General features: G+C 38.6%; 1 protein-coding gene and 1 long non-coding RNA gene across 3 annotated transcripts in view; both read right to left on the reverse strand.

Annotated features, from left to right (window-relative positions):
• The window catches only part of NRG1 (neuregulin 1), a 942,869-nt gene that overhangs the window by 289,497 nt on the left and 630,147 nt on the right, over window positions 1–23,225 (reverse strand). The gene's annotated exons all lie outside the window — the stretch shown is intronic.
• Window positions 2,379–23,225, reverse strand: part of LOC149996498 (uncharacterized) — a 129,462-nt gene continuing 108,615 nt past the window's right edge. Inside the window, exons 3-5 of one of the 2 annotated variants that reach the window (XR_016507453.1) lie at window positions 3,360–3,862; window positions 2,947–3,023; window positions 2,379–2,555 (exon numbers count right to left, since the gene is read on the reverse strand). This is a non-coding gene — a long non-coding RNA (uncharacterized LOC149996498). Of the gene's footprint in view, window positions 3,024–3,359; window positions 3,863–23,225 lie in introns of both variants that reach the window. The other variant, XR_016507452.1, reaches the window with a different exon arrangement.

A 23,225-nucleotide genomic window follows, 5' to 3' on the forward strand; every position in this document is an offset into this window, starting at 1 on the left:
CATCTCCCTTTTGACTAAGTGGTTTTGAACAAATTATACACTCTTATTTACGCTCTCTCTTATTTGTAAAATGAGGATAATTAGTGATACCTGCATTTTTAGGCTGTTTAGAGGATTAAATGAGTTAATAAATGTAAAATAAGCTTAGAACCTGTTTAGTGCATAATGAGCTCTCAATAGATGCAATCTGTTGTTATTTCTATTCTTTAATCCTCAAATTTTCTACCACTATCTAGTAGAGATAGGCCCAGGGCCCCTGAATGATGACCTTACACCAGGTGTATTTCAAGGAGCTCCCCTTCCTCACATACATTCTGCCAAAATTTATCTATGTTTCCCACCCGATGGCAGAAGAGAACAATTCTGTAGTAAGAAATTCACAGCTTTAACCTGGGTTTGGTTACTTATCTTTTATTAAAACACAAATGTTCCTGGGAGCGGCAACACATTAAGCCAATAAATAATAACATTTACCATTGGTGAAGTAATACCTTCCAGGTACTTATGGCATTTCTTATCTCATTTTAACCTGCTAACAATCCTATATGAAATGCACTATGCCCATTGACCAAGTTCAAGACATTTAGGTCTATGATGACAATCAGAGCAAAAATAGATAACAAGTCACCTAGTCAAGTTTTTTTGGTTTTTTTTTTCCAATACAAGAAATGACAGATATAATAATCTGAGACGTTGATAGATAGGCTAAGGCAATACAAAATCAGCCTAGACTGAGGTATATAGAGATACCCTTTCCAAGAAGCATGACAATTTTGGTAAGCATGGACGAAGTCACCAACAATGCAAAGGGACGCAGGGCCTATTGAGTGTGGGTGGGTACTCCTGGGAATCCTGAGAATAAATGCCAGGCCAGAACACATGGATTCTTGATTAGTGATAAAAGGGGATTAGGACAGATCCTAGTGAAAGTCAGGAGCTCGACTCCAGGGCTCTGATGTCTATTTGCTAAGTAGACAATGTGCTACCTATCATCCTAATCATTCAGTCATGTTTCCTGAGTGACTTTATGTATTACACAGTTAGCTTGATATAAAGTAGAAGCGCAAGGAGCATAGGCCCTAGAAGTGGAGAAGGCTGGACTTACACCACAGTTCCGCTGTGGCCATGTAACTCATCCTGTGACCATGGGCAAGTCGGTTAATTTCTTTGAGCTTTACATTCAGTGTGTGTGTGCATGCATTGCAATATTCACTAGTTGTGAAAATTAAATGAGGAGATATACTTGATATAAATATACTTGAGGAGATACCAGTGAATGCCAGTTATTTTCAGCATGGAGACATCTCTAAACTGTGAGCTACTGGAGGGCAAGGACTGTGTCTTATTGATCTTCATATCCCTGATGCCTTTTTTGTAAATTAATGCTCAGTGAATGAATGTTGACTGATGTCTGAACTAACAAACTTTGGAAAAAGTGTTTCTGAGGTTCCAGAAAGAAAAAAAAGGATTGTAGTGTAACACAAGATCCAATTAGACTGGGCACGTTTACTGTAGTGAATGGTGCTTCTTCTAGGAAACAGAATGCCTTCTTTTGTTAGTGCCTCTGTAGCTGTTTTGCCATTTGCTTGCCATTTATACAAAAAGAAAAGCTCTGTCTCTATTTTCTGTGATGAACATAATATGACATATTGCCAAATACTGTAAAAAATGACTTAGATTATTGGGAGGCAGCTCAGCCTGGAGTTTCAATGAAGATGCTTTTATGGCAGACCCTCTATTTGCTTGTCTCTAACTTCCCCTAGTGCCTCCAAGCTTCCATCACTTGCCCAGGCTGTGCACATGTGTTCTTAAACAGTTTGCCAGGTTTGTTGTAGGAGAAAGCAGAACAGATCATTTATTGCCGCTCATTGATATGTTACCAGATTTCTCTCCTTCTTCGGACGCGGTGAAGCAAAGGAAATATTACAGACAGTCCCTGCTTCATTGATAAGGAGAAATAGTTCTATATGCAAGAAAGTGAGAATTCTTAAGGGGGTCTTGAAGAAGAGTGAGGCTCTCAACACTTGAAAGGGAGTTCCTGTGAACTGGAATTCTGGCCTCAGGTGATTTTATGTGGTTCACTGAAGGAGTCAAGATTAACTTGTAAAATCCACCAACTATAATAGTAGCATTGACCTAAGGCTAAAGACACACAGATTTGATAATGCAAATTATGATAGCATGTCAAGAACAGGACTGTGTGATTTTACTAAACAACTTTCTTGCCCATTGGAACCTCTAGTGCATTCAGTTTCCGTACACACACGCACATATCACTTTTAGGTTTAACCTTTGGACCTGCAAGAAAACGTTTTGAAAAAGAAAAAAAAACTATGCAATACACTATATAGATACATACTTTAAAATAACAGCTTTAATTAATTTACATTTATTCTTTAAAGATGTACATGGTATGTTATAGTAAATAACAACTTGGTAAAGACATAGAATTCTGGACATGCAGTTGGAGCAAGGAAATACATGGGTGGTAAACCAGGTAACAGATGTAGTATGTCCAGTCTGAGAAGAAATGTCCACAATGTTTGAAAGAACTTCTGGTATTGACAGTTTACGGTATTGAACATGCATTTTGTTTTGATATACAAACGAAAGGAGAGAGAAAGGGAAAAATGATTAAAATGAAGTTCTTATTTTCTTCTGTTGGAAAACAAAGCATTATTCCTTTCTGGATTAATAACTGTGTATCCCTAGTCCAAGTCGTGTTCTAACAATTTCCCTGTAATTAGAAACATACGCATTTGCATAAATGACTGCCAAAATACCTAGGTGTTTTACTGGAATCAGTGATGAGCATATGGCAGGGGAAACACTGCCAGGGGGCAGAAGGTTTCTTAGTGATTGGGCCAAAGTGGTAAAAGGAGGCTCTGATTGTGTGGGATGAGGCAAAGACTTAGTCCTGAGAATCCAGAGTCTCAAAACACTTACCTTCACATTTTGGTCCACTTTACCAAGACTGAAGCCGTTATTTCTTCTGGCCAATTCCCCGTTTGGTTCTCATCATTCTACAAAACAAAGAGAAGAGAAACTCTGGATAACTATTCTTGTATATCACTTAATCTCATTCAAATTGTAAACCATACAGCTTGGTATTTAGTTGTCTTAAGAAAACCACATTTTATTCCACTGCCACCCTCTGATCACTAAGGTCCAATGTTACTATGTTGACTTGCATAAGGCCACACCCTGATGTTGATGCAGCTCATGCTCAGTTACGAAAACTTTAACTCCATGGGAAGAATAAACAAGCTTCCATGTGTGATACTAATCTGTGCTTTCCAATAGTGGGTGAAATATGACTAGGTCCTATTCCAAAAGCAAAACAAAAACAAGCAACTTACCTGGTATGAGAGAGCTGTAGACATTTCTCTACGTCTTGAACCAACTACCTCAGGTAAAGGGCGTATCCAACATAAAGATCTTCAGGTGAGGTCAGGGGTCCAGGACAACCCATTACTGTTGCTGAAATACAAGCTGGGTTTCCCTCAGGAAGTTATCCAGTCATCAGGAATTACCAGGGAGCTGTCATAAGCACAGATTCTGGGAGCTGATGAATAGTGACACCTCAGCACCTTGCTCCTAGTTTTAGTAACGTGCTAGGAGAAACCAGCAGGTGACAGAGTAGGAGAAAGCTTTGGCCCTTTTGCTGAAGGGCGTACTCCTTTCATATGTGGAACACTTAAGCGGGACAACCTTCTATGAGTGGTGATAGTTTCATTTAAGGCCATGGTTGAGATCTGCTAACAAGGTCAGACAAAATATCCCAGCAATATAACCCCTGCTTTAGAACTAGTGAAGCTGATTTCCATAAGCACTGTTTTCAATCTGATGTTTTAAAAAGGATCTGTAAGAAAAAAAAAAAGTCAAATAAATTGATGATACTAGGGGTTGATGGAGTGGTGTATTTTATTACCATTCACCCATCTCTGTTTCCCCTTTGGGGGGTGGAATTATATTTCCACAGACACTGAAGTCAGACTTGGATTGAACTTGCTCTTCTACTAAAATGGACACGGCGGGGTGGAAGGGACCTGTGTCATACATGGGTAGAAGCTTAAGACATAGCTTGTGGTTTGCCTATGTCTTTGCCATAATGAACATGAATGTTAAAAGAGAGATTCCTCCATCACCATGGGACCGACAGAGAAAATGATGTGGAGCAGAACCCTCTGCTAACACCTGCTGGGCAGGTAGTATATTTGAAAAATAGACCTCGGTTATTATAAACTGGCAAGATTTGGGGGTAGTTTGTTAACACAGAACAGTCTAGTCTATTCCAGCTGAAACATATAATGACTTGGAACAAAATAATTATGTGGTTGAAACTGCCTCTGTTCGTATCATGTTTATAAACTGCTCAACATCATTAATTAAATATTTGTCAGTCTCCTTGATGGTGAGCATCTGTCCCCCATAGATGATTGAAAAAGAATTTATTCTGCCTCACATATTAGAACTATTTTATAATCAGCTGATAAATTGTGATTTGCCCAACACTTGATTCAAACCTGTTTGCTCATGTTTTTCTTCATTGCTGAAGGAGCTATTAAATTAAAAATAGTCGAATGAATTGAAAACAGGTTTACCAATGTGTTGTTAATCCCAAAAGGCACATGCAAGAAAATGTAATCCTGTATGTCATAAAAGCTAAAGTAATGACCTGCAAATGGACAAGATTCTTGGTGTTAAACTGCCTTTTGCTCCTCTCATACATCCACTGTTATGGAGATCTGCCCACTGGCCGCCTGAAAGGCTGCCTTGAAGGATCTACGACCCCCCATCTTTAAAAGCTTTTTGAGTTGGTAAGAAAAGACTCTGAGTGTCTCTGGTCCCAGGGAAAATGATCAAGTGAAAGGGGAGAGGTCATCATATTTAACGTCACTTCCAAAGAAACAAATATTTAATGATTTCCTTGGGATTTGTGAGGGAAAATGACATATTGGAAAGCAGCGTGGTAGGAAAAAGAAACAAACTAACGTCACAATGGCTTGTCCAGTTTTTCTACAAGCTTAAAGAGTTAAAGTCACCCCAGATGTGGAAGGACAACAGATGGGTGAATTCCTTATGACTTATAATGGTGGATAATAAAATGACCTAAGACTCTATTTAGAGAAACAGAACATCTACACTTGGGCTGTTTACAGACTTAGAAATATCGTGATAAGCAAATGTAGGCAGTTCAAAGGATGAGTTTTAAAAAAAGAACAAGTGGATAAATAATGACCTGATGTTGTTGCGAAAATGTAGTGTAACTCTTGCATTGTTAATATAAACACAGATGACCTTTGCATTTGCTCAACTTTCGTCTTCAAGACAGGAAACAGCAACTGATCATTATCAGAAAAGTCGAATCTTCCACTTGCTGCTGCTGTGCTGACATTATGGTGTATGTCAGAGCATAGCAATGTCACTATCTCTTCAAAGCACATGTTGAAAGGCCGATAGGCGCTTGAAAGAAAAGCTTATCCTGGGCATGGGCTTTGTGTGTCGCGGAGACAGTGCGGCCAATGTCACACTGCAGGAAGGCAGTGTGTGCATTAGGGTGTGGCGCTGGGGGTGGTGATCAGAGAGAGAAGGGCCCATGACCACATTTTCTGTGTACATAATTCATCAACGCATCATTTTCATAAACTTAAACATCCTCTAGCATCATGCTTACGACTTAACCATCAAATAAACACACCCAAAGAGCATTTTTTTTTTTTTTTTTTGTACTTGAGGGTTGCTAGTGAGTCCTATATTCTGGAAATATTACAAATTAAAACAGTCACAAAAAATTGTTTATGAATTACACAATATTTTGCGTCGGAAGAGTCTCAAACATTTGAATTATTTTTTTCTCTATTTCTGATAAAAATGGGTCCAGGACCTTTTTCTTTCATAGTTTGCACATAAGCATACATATACCCATTATCGCTACAATACTAAAGATCCATTCAGGTAGTACATGGCAACCTATGGCCATTGGTGAACATTCTCTATTTCTTCATTGGATATCTGTCCAGTTGTTATTTCATAAGATTTGCCCCTAAATGAAGTCACTTAAATTGACCTTTCATTTCTTGCTACACAGTGCATTTGATCTGGGCTCCAAAACTGATGCTCTTGATATGAAATAAGTTCTTACTGTTATTACATATTAAATATAACACTTGCTGAAAACACCTTTATTATATGTATCTCTGAGTGTTATGTAGAATCATACTCCTGTTTTCTTAGACCTGTGATGAAAAGATTTTCCTTAGACTTTAGGAAGTGTCACCCAGCAGAGAAACTGTGTCTCAGGGAAGAGACTTGAGTTCCATCTTCTCTCTTCCAGTCCTGCCTGTGAGTACGTATCCTTACAAGAATGATGGCACCTGAGACAGTCTTCCTCCTATTCCAGATAAATGGATTCACATATACTTTTTTTTAAAGCCACCAGCCTTTCTATTATGTGCTTTCAGTTAATATAAACTTTATGTGTTGGTAGTAGCAAGTACCTATTCAATAGGGAACAAAGCTATTATAATTTGAATCAAGAGTTGCCAACTTTTTTTTTTTTTTTGTAAAAGGGGAGATAGTATATATTTTCAGCTTTGAGGGCAGCAATATCGTCTCTGGGTCTCTGTTGCAATTAAATAACTCTGTAGTAGTAGGGCAGAGGCAGCCATGGTTGTAAATAAATGTGCTCTGATACAACTGTATTCACAAAAGCAGACTCAAGCAGGTTTTGACCTGTGGGCTGCAATTTGTTGTCTGTAAGTCAAACAAACAGATAGTCTATACCATACTAATTTGCAGTTCTGGTTCTCATCCTGGTGAAATCACATTCACTCACAGCCTTTGCATTCCCCCCGACCCCCGACTTATTTAGGAAATGAAAAAATTTAATATGATATATTTAAATGGTGCTAAGAGAGAGTATCCTAAAAGTTCTCATCACAAGGGGGAAAACCCATTTATTTTTCTTTTTCCCTTTTTTCTTTATTTCTTATATCTATTTTAAGGTGATGAGTGTTAACTAAACTTATCGTAGTAATCATTTTGCAATATACTATACAAGCTGAGTCATTATTCTGTACACCTTAAACTTCTACAGTGTGTATGCCAATTATATCTCAATAAAACCAAAAGAATGAATATAAAGAGATCATTCCTATTTTCAAAAAATGACTTTACTAAGCTATTAAGAAATCAGATATCCCAACTTCTCCTGCCCAAGACTTGCTTTATGGATGTTGGCAACTGATGCAAATGCCACCCCCAAAAAGATGCATTTAACTGCTTTTTTTACCCTTTTATTTGTAGCTCAGATAGTATCACTCTATTTAAACTCCTTAATATTCAGTGGTACCTGACTAGCCAAGATGGGCAGGAGAATTGCTATATATAGTAAATCATATAAATATAAAGCCATAGAGGGCTTAAATGATAATAATAGTTCTTTTAAATGAGTACCTACACTGTGCCAAATATTACGCCAAGGATAATTATACATGACCTCATCTTCACTGAATCTTATAGATGAGGAAACTAATGCTAAGATATTTGAATTGAATCACCCATGGTACTATAACTGGTAAGACGTAAATCTGGGACTTAAACCAAGGCTCCTGACTCACCCTAACATACTCTTTGCACCAAAATTATAAGGTTTCATTTTGATCTTCATGTACCAGATATTCCTGATTTACCAGATTTTCCTGATTCTATACCCCCTGTAGTTACCATTCAGGAGGAAGTTAGTTTGGGAAGCCATAGTGAAGTATACGAAGCCAAGGGCCCGCGGGAGGAGTGTGGTGCCTGTGAAGTGCTCATAATGTCCAACATCTTCTGGCTGGCCTGGGACCTCTTTGCTCTAGAAGCCCAGGACAAGTGCTCTTCATGTGCCTTCCTCACTCTGGTCCTTCACTGTGAAGTCTGCGTAATGTATTGTGGGTGCCACGAGTGGGGAAATGAGGGAAAAACAAAGGACATAGAAGCTTAAGGAATGGACTGGAGAACACAGTGCTCACTCGTAGCTGGAGAAAAAAGTTTAAGACACCTAAAATACGACATGTGGATGTACCTCCCAGATCCAATTAACCAAGCCAGCTGTATACACCAGGGCAGCTCCTAGATGGTTATCTAGAAAGAGGGCTTTGCAAGTGGGCAGAAGACATAAACTCCTAGAATTTCAAATGCCAGGTTTCCAAATACTGGCTCAAGATAGCCTTCTCATTCCTCATTTTCCTCTCTGTAATGTATGTAGAATGGAAACTATCTGAAGGGAATTAAAGGAAAATATGTATCGTAGGGTTCAAAATTAAGTTAGTTGCCAACAATTAAAAACTTTGAGCAGGTCAACTTGTCAGAAGGTAACTCACAGTAAACCAATCATGAGTGTCTTCATGGAAACCAGTATCCAAAGCAAATATTTGAAAACAACATTTTAAAAAGAAAAATGAAAAAGACTTGTGTATGTGTGTGTGTTTGTGTGTGTTCAAGAGTTGGCCTCTGGAGTAGGCAGAAGAGGGGAAGTCCTGATTATTGCATTAGGATAATGGCGACCCTACAGCTTTGACTTATTTGAAACTTCGCCCACACATGTGTTTGACTTCATATAGACTAGGACTTGTAAATCTTGGCATAATCTGTCAGTGAAAAGAGAAATATGTTGCCTTGTGTGTGGCCATGTAATAAAGATAAAAGGCTTCTGATGAAGTGTGAGTTCTCCTCAATTACCTGTCCTAGAGACAATAACCTTTAAAATATATCAAAACTGTGAAAATATTATTACTGGAGGCAAAGGGATTAAAACCTCCTAGTGAATCAAATGCCCTAGGCCACCCAATGGAGCGATCTCATTGTAGAGTAGTACTTTTTCTAAGATGCTTTTCTTGAGCATGGTGTTTGGGCCAGAACAGTCTCTTTTATGGAGAGTGCAGCTGACAACTTGTAGTGGGTTATTTGGGGCATCTCCAAAGGGCTTCCCAGATGATATAGCACATTGGGAGTGTAAATGAGAGAGTAATTTAAACCATGTGAATGTTTGGCTTCTTTTTCAAAACTACAGGAAACTCTCATTATATCATAGTTGGTTATTAAACAGATTCAAACAGTGTGCTATGAGTTAAACCAGGTCCCCTGACACATAACAACTGCATTCAGTTATAGTCTGATATGGCATGGCAAGAATGTAATATAAAAATCATTAGACATTTCATTCTCCTATCAGTTTGTCAAAGATCAAAAACATTGACATTACCCAGCATTGGCAAGATTGGGGGGAAGCAGGCACTCTATGCAGTGCAGGAAGAAGATACTCTGGTATGACCCTTCCAGAGGGTAGATGAGTAATATGTTTAAAGACACAAAATCTCCAAGTCTTTTGATTCAACAATATTCCTTCTAGGGATGTATCACAGAGAGAAAATTGGTCAAAAGATCAAAGATATGCACATGAGATTCATCAGAGCATTGTTTATGAGAGCAAAAATATTGTAAACACCTTCTTTGTCCATCAACAGGAGAATGGTTAAATGGTTTAACTAATAGTATACGCCACACATGAAATATTTTGCAAATAAAAATGATTGTGAAATCTATGTTAATTGACATGGGAAACTATTAGTGATATCGTTATTTGTGAAAAGTAGGATAAGAAAGAAACAAAGAACAAGTAAGGAAACATGCTTAATATGATCATAGACATGTGTGTGTATAATGTACACTGAACACAAACACCAGCTTCTCCAGAGGATAGGACTTGGGAATAATGCTTTACTTTTTTCTTTCTACTATTTATATTTTGATTTTTCTATGTATCTGTATTAACCTTTGCTCTCAGCGAACACTAATAAAACCCACAAACAATTTAGGTGTTTTTCTTCTCTCCTAGCACATGCATGATACAGATGACCCACTGCTTATGTTAAATGATTTGCATTTTCCCAAGGAAAGGGCCATCACAAAGCACAGACGCACAGGAAGAAGGAAAGCTTTGGGTCTGCGGCCTGCTGGTGTGCACTGCATTAGCTACTCTAAAGATAGAGGAATCAATAACTTGGCTCTAATAGCTTGTTAATCATCACGCTGAACTTAAGGTTCACTTTTATAAAATAATCTTGGAACGGTAATAGCCCTGCTGCTTCACATCGCTTTTCTTTCCAAGGGTTTTATGAACATGACCTCACTCATCATGCAGTATGCCTGTCAGCTCTCACTGCCGGCAATTACCTTCCATTGTAAAGATAGAAGCTCCAGGCTAAGACAGGGGTGGACTTTGGCCAGAACCTACAAATGCTCTGCCAGCAGTGGACAAGTGGAAGCTTTATTTTTCTGCATTTTGGCCACTGTTGTTTTCCACTTGCTGATCCACTGACCAGGGAGTCAACTTTTGAGCATCTCATATTTGGTCCTTTCCCTGTCTTCTTCCTCGAAAAAATAGTAATTCTCCCTCCCTGTCAATTGTGGAGTCTCTGGTAAAGGATTTAGACAGCTGGTTTGGTTTGGGAAAAACTGTTGTATTCCACATAATCTATTCAAAAGATGTGGATTCAAACTGGACAAATTCCTACATACCAGTAATCCCATTTTTAGTTGGGGGCCACCCATCAATCAAGCATGGGAACTAAAGAATGGAAGGCCCAGCTCAAGAGCTTTTTGATGTTGAGACTATGGCTGAACATGCCCACCACCCCTTCCCAGCAATTCTGGATAAGTACCATGAAAAAGGCTGGTAGTAGAAACGATGCAGCATCTTACAGAGGAAATACAAATAAGAAGGTTTTTCAAGTTTTCCTTTCTCTCTAAACATTGAAATAAAACATTGACCTGAGAGAAAAGTAACCTGGGCTCTTCAGAGCAGGGTTCACACTGAAGCTCTCTGCATGCATCCTGTTAGCTGGACAAAAACCAAAGAGCATTGGCTGCAGACCCTGGCCCTTTGAGAGATGACCTTCTGGTGAGAAGTCACTAGAGTCAGGCAACCCAGGCTCTCTGATAGCATTGACTTTGAGGACCATCTCTGTGCTGTTCTCCTGTTTCCATCTGTTTATGGGGACTAGTAAAAGAGAAGCAGCTCAATATTAACAGGGCATGAAGGGACAATGAGGATTTACTTTGCAGATTTCCTAGACTGTGGAGAGAGATATACAATGTCTGTTGACATGCATGTCAAGTAATAAATACAAATACTTGTGTTGTGGTGAGTTATTTCAGCCAAGCGTTATGTTGTAGTTATTTTAACCTCTTATTTACCTTGGCATGCAATATTATTGGAATTGGTTTTTAAAAATGTTTTGAATTCTCCAAAAGACAAATGTGGCTTGTATAAAAATAAGAATCTGACTATTACCATAAAAAATAAATAGTTTTAAGTAATTCAACTATAATTAGAATGAGCTGTAAACTTTGCTTTCTGTCCCAATCATTTTTCTTTCTTAGATTTCTTTATCTTTCTTGCCTAAAGGGTATTTAAGGATTTGGTCTAACAGGACAAATTGACTGGAGGTCTAGTTCTATTTTTAAACAAATGTAGCAAGCCACCGTTGATGCCAATTGAAAGAAGGCAGTGGTATACAAAACACATTGTATTAACCATTGTTTTGGTGTCTGTTTTAGAGAATATAGTCACCATCCAGAGATCACTAGCTCCTCTACCATACAAATGGGAAGCCCAATTGCAGCAGCCTCTGCAGAATAGTATGTAGATATTAACGAGGTCACGTATAAGATCTTACAGATTTTTATCTTTGTGGTTGAAGTGGAGCTGGATCAGAAAGATGTCTTTTGTCTCCTACACCTTTGCCTATCTGAGGCAAACACTTTCACTTCATTGTTTGTGATTTGTGTAGTCCCATTTCTAAACTCTTATCCTTAATAAAAACTCTGAGAAATTAATCTCTCAAGTGCTGAAATACTGTCAAAAAACATAACCACGCAATGTCTGACAACTATTTCTGTGTTGAGAAGGATATAACAAAATTTCAGGAAAGAAGTACAAACATATCAAATGCATACATTAATTGCAAGATGTGTTCTGTATTCCAAAATTTTGAAATGTGACTAGCATGTTTCAAAATCAAAGGTGTTTGGTGCTTGACAAAGCTCATCAAATTTAAACATGAATGATACAAAACTACTTCATCTTCAAATATCTACTCTTGCCAACTGAATTGCAATGCTGTTTTAGAGTAATAGGAAACACTGTTCCTTAATATATATAATTACTGACAAATCAGTGGCTTTACATTTAACATACTTCTTGTAAATCCTCACCCAAGGTTATGTTTTTATTGATTTTAGAGAGAGATACAGAGAGAAGGAGGTGGAAAGAGGGAGAAAGAGAGAGATAGAGATAGAAATATTGATTGGCTGCTTCCTGTATGTGCCCTGACCAGGAATCAAACTGAAAACTTTTTGGTGTATGGGATAGCACTCCAATGAGCTGAGCCACCTGGTCTGTGCTACACTTTTACTTTAGTGATAATTATTTGTAGGTATATATACTGCCGTCTGGTAATCTGTTATATTTGGGGGGAACTTTATTTAAGAAAGTATTTTATAGACTTATCCTTTACCTAAGTCTAAAAATGCCCTGTCCAATAGTGACAGGTGGCTGTTGAAAACTTGAACATGGACTAGTCCAAATTGAGATGTAGTGCAAATGTAAAATACGTAATGATTATTTCAAAGACTTAATGTGAAAAAGAATATAAAATATCTCATTGATTTTTAAAATATTGATTACATGTTGAAGTGATAATATTTTGAATATATTACTAAAATTAATTTCACCTGTTTCTCTTGAGCTTTCTTTAATTTGGTTATTATAATTTTTAAATAATATATGTAACTCACATTATATTTTTATTGAAAAACACTAGTCTAGAAGAATTTGATTAGCATTGAAGTACTCTGTAAATGAATAAATTTCTCATTGAGATCCAATAACTGCAATATTGTTGAGCATTATAAACAAATATTCCTGTTTTTTAAATGCTTTGTAATACTTAGTATAGAATTTTAACTTTCAAAAATGATGCATTTTCTCATTTTCCTGTAGTTCTTCTATTGTCTTTGGTTAATGTGAAATTATCATTAAGATTCATCTTAAAGCTACTAGTTTTTTTTTTTTTTTCAAGCTAAGTACAATAGAGTTGATTTGGAAAAGGTGAATAAAAAACACATGAATGACTAACAACAAATATTGTGGTGAATATACTTTCCTAATCATAATAGGGAAAGATAAATGCTATTGCAATGATATACACACACAAAAAAATATCCTAAGGAAGAATGACATCAGAACTTCTCCAAAAATATTTTAGCAAAAATAAATAATAATAACTCTTCAACTAAAAAATTAATAGTTTTTTCCACTTTTTGCCTGTGGCTAGAACAAATCTTGAAAATATCCTAATAGGTTTTTCTCTAAAAGACTAAGAAAATAAGTTCAGTTAAAAAAGGTAATATCTATATATCATCAGATAGGGAGAAGTATAAGGTGGTATATCCAACAAAATGCTTTATATAACCATTAAACTTGAAAACAATTTCATGAAGTCTTCTGTGTATCTTAATATATGTTAATATTGTTATGGTTGCTATGACACTAAACAGGTCTCCTCCCAGGTCTTATCCACAATGTACATTACACTCTATAATATTCTCCAGAAAGCCCAAGAAATGCATCCCCGAAGAGGTCATTTATTTAGCTGCTCCCTATTACTTAAAATACTTGCAAGTTGTATTCTGATATTTACTGAATTGAGAAGAGTTCACACTTCTACAGCCAATTACCCAAGAGTGTATATGGTCAACTGTTTAGTTACCTGAGAATGACTAAATAATTATGAAGCATCTGTTTCTAGTGCTGTTTTCTGATCCTTATTTACATCTTGAGTAGAAGGCACAACCCTAACAGACTGAGCTGCTCAAGACAGTGATTTTCTAGTAATTTTAACAGTGTTTCTACATCCTGTCATCCTGCCCAATGACAGTATAAGCCAAGGCCTTCCTTTTTTACTTTAACTGGAGACTGAGATTCACATACATCACTTAGAACCACACAACAGAATTATTCAGATTCAGAATCATCTGGACGGCTTGTTGGCTTGTTAAAACATGAAGAGCCAGGTCCCAACCCCAGAGTTTCTGGGGAAAGGTCAGATAATTTGTACTTCTGAGTTCCCAGATAGTTGTACTGGTGGTGGTTAGATTACACTTGAGAACTGCTGGCTTAGTTGTTTATACTGTTAATACTCCCAGATATGCCCTCATGAAATGGTTGAAGGGAAGGAGGAAGGAGACAATCATCGAAGTCTTTTTAGGGTCTGGTACTACACTTAACACGTTATGTCATTAAGGCCATTGAGCACTCATGAGAACACAAAGATAGGTATGATTATATACTTTTCCAGGTGATGGATATGAGGCTTACAGTGGATAAATAACTATCCGAAGGGTTACGTAGTTGTTAAGTGACAGTCATGATGTAAAGCCAAACTGGCTGATTCCAGAGCCCTCACCATGATACTCTGCCCTTATTTTAGTAACTTACATGAAAGTGTCTAGAGTCTACCATCATTCTGATCCTTGCCCAGTTAGAGATCACGGTGTAGTTTCTCTGCTGCAGGGCTGAGGATACAGCAACCTGCAGAGACTGACACTAAATAATGAGGTTTTGCTACAAAGGGTCATCTTGAATTCTCCCGTTAACGTGGACTTGGCCAGCCATAGTTTTCAATAGGGCAAATAATTTTAATAGATCAGCTGCAACATCCGTGGATGGCAGTGAAGGATTTGAATTGAGTGAGGATGAAGGCTAGGGGAGGGAATGAGAAAAAAATTAAAAGAAAAAAATAAGGTAGAGGAAATTGAAGTAAACATGGAAACTTGGGTATGCACATAAGGGTAAAGGTTAGAGAATTTGCAGCTGTTTCTGTAAGTTTCATGCAGTTTTCAGTACCCATGCTCATGTCTTGTTTTCCTACTTGCTGAAAATTAGAACTACCAGCAAGCCTACCAGGGAATGAACATGAGGCGAAGTGCTTCCTTCATGTAACAAACATAATGATTCAGATAACAGGAAGAAGCCAGAAAAGACTCACTGAAGAGAGTATCAAATTCAAAACATTCAAATAATCATAAATGGATTGTAATTTGTGCACTTTTCAAAAACTTTCCCTTCAAATCTGCTTTTATAAAGAAAAATCTACCTTTCATTGAACATATTTTCCATAGAAATGCATTATAAAAATAGACCCAATAAAGTAAAGTTTTATTCAAATGCTTTCTTCAAATAGATGCTTTAATTTGCTAAGGAACATACGATTGATCTTAGTTCATCTGTTCCAGGAATCCACCGAGACTCTTGGAATGGTTCTTCTTCTTATCCTTTTCCTGTTATATATCTGTCCTTTCCAATAATAAACGATGCCTAGGTTTTCACAGGGTTTGGAAGAGATGAAAAAGGGGAATTACTTAAAAACCTAGGGGTTTTAGGAGGTTAAGCTAGGCCGATTTGGATCCAGAAGGACCGTGCCATGGTCTGTTGTTATTGGTGAAAGTCCTAAGCAGTTCTAAAGGCTCCCGGTCCTCATTGTCCTGAGGGACTCAGAGTGCCTGAATCAGTTTCAGGACCCTTGGAAGTGTCGGCATTGCTGGCTCAGTCCATTGGTCCTTTGACCTATTCTTGTCTGCATTAGGGTTAGAGCTGAAATGCCAGAAAAAATGCAAGACCAATCTGTTCAACTCAAAGCTAACTCAACTGAGTACAATGGCAATAAGCCCTTTGTCTCCTGCTTGTTAGGGCAATGAATTTTCCCAGCATATTTTCCTGTTTCTGCCATTTCTTACCATTCTAAGTTCCACTGTCGCAGAACAAGGTTTTAAAAGCTTTGGACAGTCATTAACTTGGGTTGCCATTGCAGTTTGTGACACAGAAGTATTGGGTTAAAGATTTTAATATGCTACCAGAATCACGATGTAGGTGCCTGAAAAAATGCCCTCCCATATTACCTCTGACAGAGGAAAAAATGTCTAAGAGACCAACTTGACAGGCTATTTTCTGAAAGCACCTAGATCTGATTTTGCTCTTTTTGTGGCAGTTTTTTTCTTCTTGTACAAGGCAATATTGATCACATGCCTGAAAAAATAGAAGTTTGAACCCTGATTTCACTTTAAGCCATTTTTCAGACTCTTGGGGTGACTTAATGTTAGAGTTCAACAAAACCCCTGCTCTCAAATAAAAGTGTGTACAGCAGTCTAACACGTAACAGATAAATGTTAAGGTATTTTGAGTCCAGGTTAAGGAGTCCAGAGAATCTAATCCCAACCTGACCCCTGGAGGGCTTCTAAGAAACTCCCTGTGCTTAGTAATACACAGCATGAAAACTGTGATCTCCTCCACATCCTTTGTTTTAGGCAGTTTCTATTCCAAGGTCACATATTACATTAGCAGCAGTGATTAGAAACCAGAGTTTCTACTGCAAGTTCAGCCCTCTCCACAACCTAGTGCTGCCCAGTGAATAGGGAAGGGCAGCCTTTTTTTATACCTAAGATTGTCTAGGCAAGAGAATTACTTTGAAAAAGAAACCAAAATTGCACTCCGTGTTGCCTCTGGTCAAACTGTGGGAAAACATCCCACCAAAGCTGAAATCTTCCTTCCTACCTTGACCACCTGTGCACAGATGAACATGCACCATCCTGACCTTTGGAGTCACTGTGGCTGTTAGTGAGGGCAGGGAGAGACCATTATAGGCTGTATATGATGTAAGTTCCAGTTCAAAAGCTGGTAGGCCTACCATCCAAGAAAACCTCATAATTTAGTCTGCAGCCATAGGCCTGAAGAGATAGATGTCCTAACTAAAAGCAGTCAGGCAGGAGGAATCCCCTCTTACTCAGCAATTTTTGTTTCAGTTAGGTTTTTGAGTGATTGGATGAGGCTCAACCCCATCAAGGAGAATATTTTGCCTACTCAGTGTTGCAATATAGAGATTAATCTCATCCAGGAACACCCTCACATGCAGGATAATGTCTGTCCCAATGTCTGGGCAACCCCATGACCCAGTCAAGTAGACATATAAAATTAACATAGTATGTAAATCACAGTATGCAAATCGCTTTGCGTATAGTAACCAGCTGCCAACAGTGCCCTAATCAAGATTAAACTTAGGGGCCTACAATACGTGGAGACTTAGCTGAGTAACCAATAAAAAATGTTTCTTTCTTTTACTTTAGAATGTATACTCCTTGGATATAAAATTTGAATGACTTGAGGTAGACGGCCCCATCCACTAAATTATGCAGAATAAGCTGTAGATATTCCTAACAGGGATGCTGGAACACCATGATACATCATACAAACATGACTTCTTGTTCTGGTTTTTAAAGGTTCACCCTACCATGACTTCTCTCTGCTTCAAGCCCCACATTGTTAAGCTTCCATACCTGGAGAAAAGCTCATACAGGAGTTACATAGATCCTGGGTTCTAGTTTCTCCTGTGGCCTTGAACAGGTGTGACCTCCTGGGCAAGCCACTTGTCTTCTCAGAGTCTCAGATTCCTCATCTGAAAATGAAAAGTGTGGACTGTGACCCCTCAGACCTGCTCACGTCCACATTTCCATGGTCCTGTGCAAATACATTGATTTTCTCAACCATGCCCATAACCAGAGAATATGCAGCTTGGGGAAGGCTGTGCCCCACTACACAGCAGATTTGTCAGACCTATAGCAAGGGGGTAGGCAGATCGGGTAAGCATCTGGCTAATTCCAAGGCTTTCTTGAAGGCAATACACTCTGGTGTGGAGAAAAGTAAATGAGAAGACGAGAGGTGATAAGGAATGCGAAATTCCTCAGTCAAGAGTCATGCACATGTCTAAGACTTTTTAAAGGCATATCTTACTAAATTGTTCTCCAGAAAGTTTGTCAACGATATCTTCAGGAAGGCATATTTTTGGAAAGCTGCTTTCTTCAGGATGGGAACAGGGAGGAATCACCCACAACTTGGCCAGATTCCTGTCTCAGTTTCTCCCCATACAGAGAAAGCTGAATCTTGCTGCTTCTGGCTGTTAGTGGGAGAACCAGGGAGTCACCTCAATAAACAGCTCAAAGCTCCTCCGAGGCAAGGGTTCAGAGGGGAAGGCTGGAGAAGGCAATGGGACTCGTGACGGTGCTCGCTGCCAGTAAGACCCAGATGAAAGGGGCACTGAAGGGCTTCTCCCGCTGGGAGATGTCCATCAGCAATTCTATCGAGCGTTTCCATCACCCTTCCAATTTGCTCTCCTTACTTAGTTAATCCTCACCCAGTTCTTTCCTGTGAAGAGAGTTGATGTCATCACCCAGTTTGCACAAGAAGAAAACAGACAGAGAAGTTAACCGTAAAGCTCGTGTCTTAGTGAAGAGCTAGGGGGAAGGGGAGGGAAAGCGTGCTGTGAACTGGTACCTGCTGGCTACGCTTCTCCTCTACATCCTGGCGGTCAGCTCATGTCCGCAGGCTGACTGCTCTAAAGAAACAGCCTCCCTGCTTACAGTTTCTGCTTTCTTAGAATGAATTAAGGATTAACAAACTTATCTTTTTTCCCCGTAGAAGTTTAACTGAATGTCTCCCATCTTGAAGAACCTTCGTATATCCCATAACACACATTTCCAAGGCTTTGGAGAATTTCCACTTCTGCACAGGTAATCAGAACAAGGAAGCTAATTTACAGCAAGGAGCTCAGCAGGGATCTAAGTGCTTTCTCTCATCCCTTCCCTAATAGTCCCAAGAGCATCAGAGTGTTAACTAACAACTCGCAGATGCCAAGGGTCATGGCTTCCCACCCTGAAACACTCATCCTGGCTCTGGCTCACAGTTGCAAATGGTTCCTGAACCTCTGGACCATACTCCAGATCTCCACCAGTTTATCTTACACTCCCTGACCATTGGGCTTGAGAGGAAACAGGCCAAGATGGCAAAGGCTCAGTGAGAGGCCACGATCAGGACAACGGTTCAATGAGAAATGCCCTTCACCCCAAGAATGAGTCAGGGCAGCCTCACTTTTCTATTAATGAGGGAATACATCACCATCCTCTCTTCTCCTCCCACTTGTCCCCCCTGCCGAGTATTTTCAGTCACCTTAGCACTGACTGATGGTCTCAGAAATGACCTCAGTCTCTGATGGGTTATGGAGGAACGGTTCTGGGTTCAGAGCCTAGGGTGCACTCACCAAGTTCCAATAAGCATCTTGTTTTCAGGTATACAAATGCAATGCACTGGGATGACTCCTTAGTCTGAAGTTAGGTTTTCAACTCAGTAACTCCTCTTATTCCTTCTATTCTGAAACATTCTACAGAGAATTTTGCAAGTTGCACCTCCGCTACCAATGAGCTGAGACCCCTATGGTCAGATCCTTCTTTTTGGAGCTCCTGACATATTTTGATTCAAAAAAAAAAAAAAAATCACACAGTGTTTCTAATTCCCTTATGATCAGAATTGAGAGCAAGGCTGGAGGAGGAATGCTTACCACTCTCTTCTAGGCTCATACGTTGGATGAGGCTGTACTTGGAGATACAGTTTGAGATGTGAATGAAAAAGAATATATAAACAGAGAGGCAAAGGAGGGGCACATCAGCTTCCATTCTGAGGGCAGAAACAGAATTAGAGTGACTATCTGAGAAGAGGGAGCAGTCCCAGCCTACAGCCCTTTCCTTTTACTCGAGACTTCAACTCCACTGATGGATGACTCATGTTCCTCATATTCTAAAGGTAAACTTTTGGAGTTATATATTCACTCACCTAATAGATCCTGTTCTAAAGCAGCAATTTTCAACCCTTTTCATCCCATATCAACTAATTACTAAAATTCTGCATCACACCAAAAATATATTTTTTGTCAATATGACAAAAAATTGATATTATTTTGATTCATTGCCCTGGCTTAGTTGTGTTGGCTGTTGTCATTTTTTTATTTGACAATCTAAGGGAAAAGATGTCTGTGTCCCCTGACTAAATGGTCAGGTATTGCATATTTTAAAAATTCTTGCAGCAAACCGGTTGAAAATTGCTGTTCTAAAGGACAAATGGATTCTACCCTGTACTTTCCAGAATGAATTTAATAGACAAGGTTAAGACCAGCTGAGTTAAAAAAATGAGTTACACACACACACACACACACACACACATATATATATATATATATCAGTAACTAATTTTTTGGCCAGGAAAATATTTAATGTCTTCTTCAGAATCATTGGCTTGCCTTAGAATACATATAATCCTAATATTTTTACATTGATTTTATAGCTTAAAAAGTACTTTCCTATATATTATGTCTGTTAATAATTTTTAAAAATTATTTATTTATTTATTTATTTATTTATTTATTTTTAGAGAGAGGAGAAAGGAGAAAGAGAGGGAGGAAAACATCACTGTGTGGTTGCCTCTCATGCTCCCCCAACTGGGGACCTGACGTGCAACCTAGTCATGTGCCCTGACTGGGCATCGAACCAGCGACACTTGGTTCGCAGGCCGATGCTCAGTTGTTAACAGTTTTAAGCACTGCTGAGAAACAGGTAGAGGAGGTATATGGTCTTCATATTACAGATGGGGAAGTAGAAATAGAGACACCGTGAAGTTACTTGCCTGAGATCATGCTCCAGACTGTGGGGCTCCAGGGCTAATGACAAATCCCATACCCTTTCCATTATACCATAGCATCTTTGAATTTCAAGATTTGAATTTACACCAAATTCCATTTCGCTCCACAAATTCCTGTTTGTAGTTTATGTTTAAGATTGATGTTTACCCTGCCCCGCCATAGTGAACTATGGATTAGGGTTTCTCCCGAAAATGGTAACCGATTTAACAGTTGAGAAATATTTATTAAGCACAAGGATGTATTACTAAGAAGACACTCTTCTAAGCACTAAAAGCTATCAAAAGATGAAGGTAGCACCTGCCTTCAAAAAAAAAATAAAAAGAAAAAGAAAGAAAAAAGAATCAAGAAGGAGAATAAGATGTGTGTGTGTATTATACTAAGATATATGTAAAACTGTGGGGAACATCAAAATTAAGCTCTCTTATACCTACTTTGTATCCACTTGCATTGAATTATAAAATATGGCCAAATCTATAGAAAATAATTCTACTAGATACACATATAAACTGGTACACAGATACTAGCTAGTAGATGGGACAGTGCACCAGGATTTATGTAATGGTTGCATATACCATATGATAGCTAATTTTCACTGAGGGAACCAAAGTACTTTACAGTAGTAAATTATTTTGATCCTTATAACAACCTTTGAATATGTACTATAATTATTCTTATCTTACATACAAGAAGACAAAGGCACAGATATATCTGGTCTCTTTTCCAGCCTGCGCAGTTCAAACCCACACAGTCTGTCTCCTGAATCTGTGCTCATAAACATATAAGAGGCATTACTCCACTTAATCCTGATACAAACCTTATAAGACAAGCATCACTATGTCCTTATCTTGCAAATAAAAGAAAAAAAATTTAGGGGTACTTGGCTAAGAAAGAATCCAGAACCAGTCACTTGAGGAGCTGGAAACTGAAGTTTCCTTCTCCAAATCCTATGATTCAATGCAGAACTGCTCAACCCAAAGGCAAAAGGTTCAATTGCCCTGGCTGCAGGAGGGCTGTTGTATGATTACCTGAAATGTTTTATTCTCTACCTATCTCTTCTTTAAATCTTCTTTTTTGTAATCCTCACCCAAAGATATATAATTATTGATTTGAGAAAGAGAGAAACACTGGTTGGTGGCCTTCCACACGTGTCCTGACTGGGGATTAAACCTGCAATTTTGGGGTGTATGGGATGATGCTCCAAATCAACTGACCACCTGGCCAGGGCTAAATCTTGATGAGAAATTCATATTATACCTACCACCTTTCAGGTTATTTTAAGGAAGAATTAGTGAGGATATTCCTCCCACTCAGAGATCAGATTCTCCCATAAGAGTACATTTTAAAAGTCTACTAATGAAATGGAAACTATAAAATGTTTAACCGAAATGCCAGTAAATTGAAACTCATAACCAGCAAGTATAATCAAGAGGGCACTATGCAGATTAGTGTGTAATACTCATCACTGTAAAGTGAGATTAGAAAATTGTACAGTAATAGCTTCATAAAGATTGCCTGGTTATCAGAGGCAATAATTACATGGATATGTGGAATTACAGGCAATAATTTTGCCTCTTCATGAATGTATAAGTATGGATATTAGAGAAATAATCAGCTGTGTAGAGAAAAAGCTGAGAGAAAATCAGCATCTATGTTAAAATATTCCTAAAAAGGCCATTTCTTGTTTATCTATCAGGGTAGCCAAATACTCAGCTACTTACATACCAGACATAAAGTTATTGTGTGTCCGTTAGTGGTCTTCCCCACCCTGCCATCGAGGAGGCTTTGTTGGCAAAGGAGAGTGGAAAGAACTGCTTGAAACATTTCATTATTTAATACTGGATGGCCTCAAGATCTTCAGATGAGAGGAGAAAAGTAAATTACAGAAATATCTAAAATAGCCTAATCCAAAGTACTTTAATTGGATGGAGAGTAAACCAAGTGAACCAAAAAAAAAAAAAAAAAAAAAAAGAAGAGATGTAAGAAAACAGGAGCCTGAGGCTGGCATCTGGCTTCTTCCTACCAGCTGGATTCGATGCCATTGCCTAAGGAACCACAGCAAACAGGGGCAGCCTGGCTGTGAGAAGCTGGAGACATCCGACTTGCATTGTACTGCACTTAATTCCTTTATAATGGTTGCACTTTCTCCTTGTTTGATATTCCAACTGTTCCTTTTTAATGATTAGCAGTAAAACCCCTGAAGTGAAAAGAGCTTATTTTTGCTCATTCTTGGCAGGAAGACGGGGAGGCTAGATACTGAGCCACAGCAACGAGGAGGGAAGAAAACTGCATGAGACAGAGGGGATCGTGGAAGCTTCCCACATGAAGAAGAAAACCGCTTTAGTTTCTGGGGCATCACGGAGGAGGAGGGAGGAGCAGGAAGGTGAGGTTGTCTAAATGGCAGGATGAAGGCTGAGCAAGAGCCTTTGTCTAACAGGTGCCAAGGAGTGTGCTCAGCACCAAGGGCACAATGATGAATAAAACAGGTGTATCCCATGTCTCCAGGGAACTTACTGTGTAACGACGAGGGGCATCACACAACAGGTATAGAAAGCCCTTGAGTGTTCTCATTAGATAATTACCTTGTTTCTTCCCTTTCCAATT

Source organism: Furipterus horrens, unplaced genomic scaffold (genome assembly GCF_987537825.1).
Source record: "Furipterus horrens unplaced genomic scaffold, mFurHor1.1.pri manual_scaffold_12, whole genome shotgun sequence".
Classification (NCBI taxonomy): domain Eukaryota; kingdom Metazoa; phylum Chordata; class Mammalia; order Chiroptera; family Furipteridae; genus Furipterus; species Furipterus horrens.